The sequence below is a fragment of the Diuraphis noxia genome, unplaced genomic scaffold (genome assembly GCF_037042655.1).
Source record: "Diuraphis noxia isolate RWA-SAM2 unplaced genomic scaffold, SU_Dnox_SAM2 contig0004, whole genome shotgun sequence".
Classification (NCBI taxonomy): Eukaryota; Metazoa; Arthropoda; class Insecta; order Hemiptera; family Aphididae; genus Diuraphis; species Diuraphis noxia.
Genome location: NW_028301714.1, coordinates 61076671 through 61083919, shown reverse-complemented (window position 1 = coordinate 61083919; position 7249 = coordinate 61076671). Strand labels below are relative to the sequence as shown.

Sequence of the window (7249 nt, the reverse complement as noted above, 5' to 3'; positions counted from 1 at the left end):
TTGTATTAAATTTTCAAATCTTAGATTTAAAAAAAAAATTTATTATGAATTTCTAGCTTAAAATAATTTGTGAATTTTTGTGATTTTTACGTATTTTATCAAAATTCAAACTTTGAATGCTTATAAAAAAAATTGTGACTATGAATTTATTTAATTTTTCAACTGCTATTGTAACAATATGTTAAGAGCCTTGTATTAAATTTTCAAGCTTTTCTGCCTAACAAATAAATTATTATCGATATTAATTTAAAAAAAACTAATAATGATCGAAAATTGCAAATACCTATGAGGCTATGAATAGTTCACCTTAAGTCGAAAATTGCATGGTGGATAGAATATACTTATATAAACATTCGGTGAAATTTTCATGTATCTATGGTAATTTGTTTTAAAGTTACATCAAAAACCAAAATCGATTTTGTCGAAAACTGATTGTTCGTAAAATTTCCCATTTTTCCCTTAAATTTTAGTTTGTTTTTCTCGATTATTTAGAAAAGTATTAAGAATTTTTTACTTTTGACCCTCCTCCCCCCCCCCCCCAAAGTACCAACTAGATTCACTTTCTGATCGAACGAGGTATTGAAGTCAAAAATCGAAGCACTTGTACTGCCCCAAAACGTGATGAGGATAACCATGATAATATATTATGTTATCATATTCATATCATTGGTATTGCATTTTGGACTTTGGTATATACATAAAAAATACGAAGTCGCACGACAGTACGACACGGTGTAGTCACTGTAGTGTAGTGTGAAACTGGCTGTTGTCGCGGTGACAAACTAAACAGCGACGTGATTTTACTCTAACTATGATGGTTATTGGTCACTGAGTAACTTAAATATATATTACGCAAAACAAATGGTGAATTGGTGACCAGTCACCATTAAAAGTCACAGTGACTTTATAGTAGCTGTCACCATTGTCGCGGTGACCAAATTTTGTCACTGTTAACCATCACTAGGCTCAAACACACCATAGAATACCGTATTATACGGAAATACAGAATTATTTTAGTGTTTAGTCCATAAAAGTTACTGTTGTCCATGGTTTATCATTACAACTAATACAACTGTCTATCATAAAGAAAATACAGTGTTACCAATATATCTTATTGAGGTATGCACGTACAGCCAAGGTATTATGTGCTGGTGCACCATCTTGCTGCCAAATCAAATTCAAGCGCTGTTGAAGTGAAATATTTTCCAATAGTATGGGTATATCATCTTTCAAAAAACCAAGATACTTATTGCCATTAAGATTTTCCTCAAAAAAATATGGACCAATTAAATACTCATCAATAATCCCACACCAAACATTCACACCCCAACGAACTTGCTTAGTTCATTAATTTTAAGATTTTTAAATTAATAATAAAAACAAAAATCTAAACAGTAAGCACTGAATACGACTTCAAACTTATTAATCCTACCATCCTACCATCCTACACACACTATTGGCAAAATTAATTTTAGTTATTTAGGTATTCTATGGTATTATCAAAAGTAATAACCTTTATTCTAAGGTCATTGGTAATAACCAATGGTATTTTCAATGATAAATGAGTGCAATAACAATTAATAATAAATGTACAATATATTATATAATAACCATATCTAATAATGGACCTTAATGGCATATTATTAACAATAAATTAACTTAATTTATTTTTTTATACATATAATATACATATAACTGTGTATAGCTTTAACTAATACAAAATAATGTGTTAATTATTATTATAGATTTAATATATCTATTTAATGCTGTTTACCATATGGATACTTTGAACATGTAAATGCCTATTAGAATTTAAGTTTTTTAATGATAATTTTGTTTTTTAACAAATCAAATATTGTACCTCTTCTCATATAAAGTATCATTTGAGCACATGCACATTGAATAAAGAAGTTAGACAAGTACATAACACTATGGTATATATGTTTATTACAAATCTGGAAATACAATACTCTGAACTAATTTAATATTAAGTATAAACAACATTTTTTTTTATGTTTACAATTTCAATTTAATACATTTACAATTTCAAATCAAATATTAGTATAATATAAATAATTCACCATACATCGTTTCAATAGTTGTAATATACGTTGTAGGACTAGGTCTTTTTGACCAATCACATGAATTTAATCAATATGTAGCTATTTAAATAAACAATGACATACGTCCAAATATACATATATGGCACTGATCAATTTATATAATTATATTTTATGTAAAAAAAATCATATTTTCAATGTCGCGAACAGGGTTTGAGACCATTGGCGCAAAAGGGTCTTTAGCACCTCTTGTTTTTTTAGATTTAACCATCATTATTATAGTGAAATACCCTCAATTTAATGTTTTTAAAATATAAAATATTATAGCACCCCACGTTTTAAATTTTTTAATGTATATTTTCTACTTTAATAAGATGCAAGTGATAACCACTAACAAAAACTAGGGAGAGAATAACCATTTTTTAGATTGCTTAATTTTGATTATTTAAATGTTTTTTTAAGCGTTTGATTTGATGATTTTAGGTTCTGTTTAGCCCTGAACCCTGTTCAAGACAAAATTCCTCACATATTATACTGATATTATTATGAACCGTTAAACAATTTTACTTTAATAAGCCTAGGACTATGAAAAACCTATTTCAAAATGATGATACAGTTTAATCTAAATGTTCGTTTTGCAGTTAATGTGCAAAATATGAGTAAAGATAAAACATGTATTCAAAAAATTAAAACAAACTTTTCAATCACCCCAGACTTAAAAAGTAAAATTTAAAAATGGTATTAATAATATTCTAACTTGAATTTAGTACTTATTATTATTTGGTTATTTGGTGACAACATCAATCATTGACAGAAATAATTTAGTATTTATCATTATGACATTATACAATGTAGCACAGTAGACTAATGTTTTTGGATGTTTTGATTATTATATCTTTTTTGTTTAAGGGCTTGTCCGTAAAAAGTAAAAATAAAATAATTATTAATCACATAGCCACTTAAAAATTCTTAATTTGATTTAGGACATAATCTACATATTAAACACAAAATAAATATCTATATCTATGTATATTATCTTTTAAGTTGTAATGATTGATGTTGTCACCTAATTTAAATTATTTATAAACTAGCATACAAATTATAAAGCTTTAACATTAGCACAATTTTTAGTTTTCAATACATTTTTTTTTTTTCAATCCGAAAATGATTTTTGATGTCTCTCTCCACTTACATTCCTCTTCAACTTTCAGTATGTTCCTATTCTAGTACCTTCAATCACTTGCTTCAGAAATGGAGTTCTAGCCCTTCCTTTTACAGGTTTCCTCCTTATAACGTGTCCGATCCATGCTTTTCTTCTCAATCTTAGCGTACTCCGTATTGATTTTTGATTCTCCTAAATACCTCAAAATTTTTTTATCTTTTCTGTCTATTGAATTTCAGCGTTTTCCAGCAATAATACTTTAAAAGCTTTTATTTTGGCTTTCTCAGTCTTCAGTAGTGTCCCAATATCTGCTCCATATATGTAGATCTACATTCCACACAAAGCCTTTTATAAGTGATTTTCTGTTGTCCAAACTTAATCTATTTGAGGTAAAAGATTTATTTTTTTATAGTAGGCCTGTTTGGCATGCGCTATTCTACATACTGCATCTGTACAACTTTTCTCATCGCTTGTGATTGAATAGGTATGTGAAGTTTAAGTGTTCTTTAAGCTAATGAGATAGATTGTTTTATTAATTTTAATTTTTGCTTGCATTCATCAACTAGTAAAACTTACCAATAGGTACATTGTACAAATGCACTTGCAAAGTATCCAATTCACATGTGATTAACCAATTTAGGTACTTAAATGTTTAATTAAATTACTAAATAAAATACAATATGTGGTAAATATTATAATTTAAGTATATACAAGAACTAATAATATTATAAATTCACCATTAAAATTTAAACATTTAAAATTGTTAAGTATTAACAAATAAAATACTTTATTAGTTATTACTTATTACCGACTCACGATTCAAATATTGTTGTTATGACTTGTCTTATAAAATTTTAACCTAAATTATAACCGTTTATTCACTCAACGTATTGTTGGTATGTGATTTACGTTAACCAGGTATAAGGTTTACTTCCATATCATGTAACCATGGTACCAGACTTTAATCGTCCACAGTGTACAAAACAAATAACAGCTGATCAAAATTAGTTTTACTCACGATTTTACCTAATCGCAAATCAGCCTAATAAACCATATCGTATTACCCGTGTTGTTCTGTCTTCTTATCCGTAGTCCGTCACGGCATAATGTTATGTCTATGGTTACGGCGTACTCCATAGATATGGAGGGGGGTCGTCGGGGGTATACGACGTGAGTAGCTGGTATGCCACCACGGCACCACGAGTGACACTAATGGTCCGATTACTTAAAATATGACATCATGACAATAAGTTAATGTAGCGAGTTAGTAGGTACAATTAATATCATTTATCACTATTAGGTATATCTTGGGTTCGAATGATATCGAATTTATTACTTTTAACTTCTGGTCTTTATATTAGATAAGTATTATTATGACCAGTGGGGCGAACTACATTACACCCAGTCAAATGGGTATTATAAAATACATTTAGGGGCACAACTTAAGCTTACTGTACCTACTACTTGAATTGATTTGAAAAGTGTGATATCTTTTGCCCTGGGACATAAAAATCCTGATAGCTGCGGTATCTACTGACGAGGTATAAGTGGTATAACACATTTACACACTATAACTATCTCCCAAAACCACCTAACTTTGAGGAGCAATATCTCATCAACGGATTAACGAAAAATGAAAATTAGAACGTATTAATTAATGAAAAAAATAGTTTTATTCAATTATGAAATTTTAAGTATAGGTTACCATTTGAAAATCAAAAGTTGACAGTGGTTTACCCAATAAATATAAGGGTGAAAAATATAAAAAAGATATACAATTCTAGAACAGCATAAATCTACAATTTTGAAAAAAAAAAAATTTGAAAAAAGTCAATACTTTTTCAAATAATGAGTGTTGTTTGATAAAAGAATCACCCTGTATGTGCCAACACCTTCCAACCCTTCAAATATTTGTTTGAACTTTTTATGAAATATTTTTGGAGCTGAAGAAATACCAAAAGGCATTCTCAAGTACCTAATCGATCCATTGGCGTATAGAATGTTCACATTTTGGAACTTTCATTTGTCAATTTTATCTGATGAAATCTTTGATTTGCATCTAAAGTACTAAAAACTTTTCCCCCAGCCAATTGTTTTAAAATCTCCTCTACTGTTGGTATTTGAAAATATTCTCGTTGTATCACTTTATTTAAGTTTTGTGGATCTAAACATATGCGTATTGTTCCATTTGGTTTTTTAGCTTAAACGATAGGGTGTACCCATTCTGTGAATTCCTCTACTTTTTCTATTATTTGTAGTTCACATAGTTTATTTAACTCTTTTCTCAGTGGTTCTTCCAATGAAAATGGAATTTTTCTTGTTGCACAAGCTATTGGGACAAAATTATCTTTTAATTTTATTTCATAATTTCCTTCTATATATCCCACTCCTTCAAATCCATGTTTAAATTCTTTAATTAGGCTTATATTTTCATCATTTTCATTTATTTCTAAGAGACGTTTCACTATGCCTAACTTTATACTATCCTCAAGACCCAGTATAGCTATTTTCTTATCCACTTGTGTATTAACTACATAAAATTCACAACTCTTTTGATTTTCATTTCCATTTCCTGTTTTAATAACTAAATTACATTTCCCTAGAACTTTAATATTATTTCCATCATAAGTGCTAAGTTTTGCTTTAGTTGGTTTTATTACTACTTGTGGATTTATACTGTATCATTAGTTCTCAATCTTACTATTCAATCTTTATCACTGTTTTTATTTTTATTTTCACCTACAATTCCTATAAAAAATTCTTTCTCTTCTATTTCAATAATTTTACTCTCACTTTTGGTTAATTTACATTGTTTAGCAAAATGATTTAATTTTTCACACTTATTGCACATTTTACCATAAGCTAGACAATTATTAATTTTATGATTTCTCCCACATCGTTTACAATTATTTATAGTTTTTACATTATTATTACTATTAAACTTACCCTTTGGCTCTTCAATCTACTTTCCCACTTGATCATTTTTCTTACATTTTTGTATTTCTTCAATGTTGCTATTGTTGGTGCCATTATCCATTGTTGACATTTGTTTTCTTTCATTTGAGCAACACACATCAAACACTTTTTCCAATCCGATGTTGCCTTCCTCCAGTAGTCTTTCTTTTATTTTGTTGTCGATAAATCCACAAATAAGTCGTCCTCTGATCAATGTGTCCACCAGCTTCCCAAACTCACACGACGATGCCAATAATCGTTATAATGATAATAATAATGAGTTCTGTTACATATTCATCGATGCTTTCGCCAGTCTTTTGATCCCTTGTAAAAAACATGTGCTGTTCATACACTATGTTCTTTTTTGGAATAAAATATTCATTAAATTTAATAACAACTGTTTCATAATCAGCTGCGTCGTTAGATTTTTAAATTCGAAACTATTGTAAATTGGCAAGATTTCAGAACCCAGACAGTGTAGCATTAAAGCAGTTTTTCGTTTTTCTTCGCACTGTTGTTGATTTGATGCCATTAAATATATATCAAACCTTTGCTTGAACAATTTCTATTTCTCAGCTACATTACTTCCCGATAAGTCAAAAGACGTTGGTAAGCTAATGTTTTCCGACATTTTACTAGCCTCAAACACGTGTTTCTTATATTTTTACTTATTATTTTAAATTAATTAATTGTTTTTATTATTTATTTAATGTACCTACGCTTTACATACCGACTGCGCCATGTAAACTTATTTAGTTTTTAATTAAGTAAATCTTAAACTTCATTCAAGTAACAATTTATTTTAAATATAGTGCACATTGTGACATACGTACAAGTATACAAGTGAGTGTCTTATATAATAACAACTGTATATCTTATATATAAACTAACCTTAAACAATGTAACTGATATCAACATCTTATCATTACAGTAACTACAATAAATATAGTATAATAATATACATAAGTGACTATTGTCATTGTCAAAAGTTATATCAAATGTAATAATATACATATTACATGGATACATAGATAAATAGGTAACTATTTTTATATAATTATTGTTATTACTT

At 28.4% G+C, this 7249-nt stretch overlaps 1 long non-coding RNA gene across 1 annotated transcript; it reads right to left on the bottom strand.

Moving 5' to 3' along the window:
• Nucleotides 1–1924: 1924 nt before the first annotated feature.
• LOC149056288 (uncharacterized) lies at nucleotides 1925–7088 on the bottom strand. The gene is made up of 2 exons (XR_016191521.1): nucleotides 3799–7088; nucleotides 1925–3733 (listed from the first exon to the last, which is right to left on the bottom strand). It is a non-coding gene; the product is annotated as an uncharacterized LOC149056288 (long non-coding RNA).
• Between the last annotated feature and the right edge of the window lie 161 nt (nucleotides 7089–7249).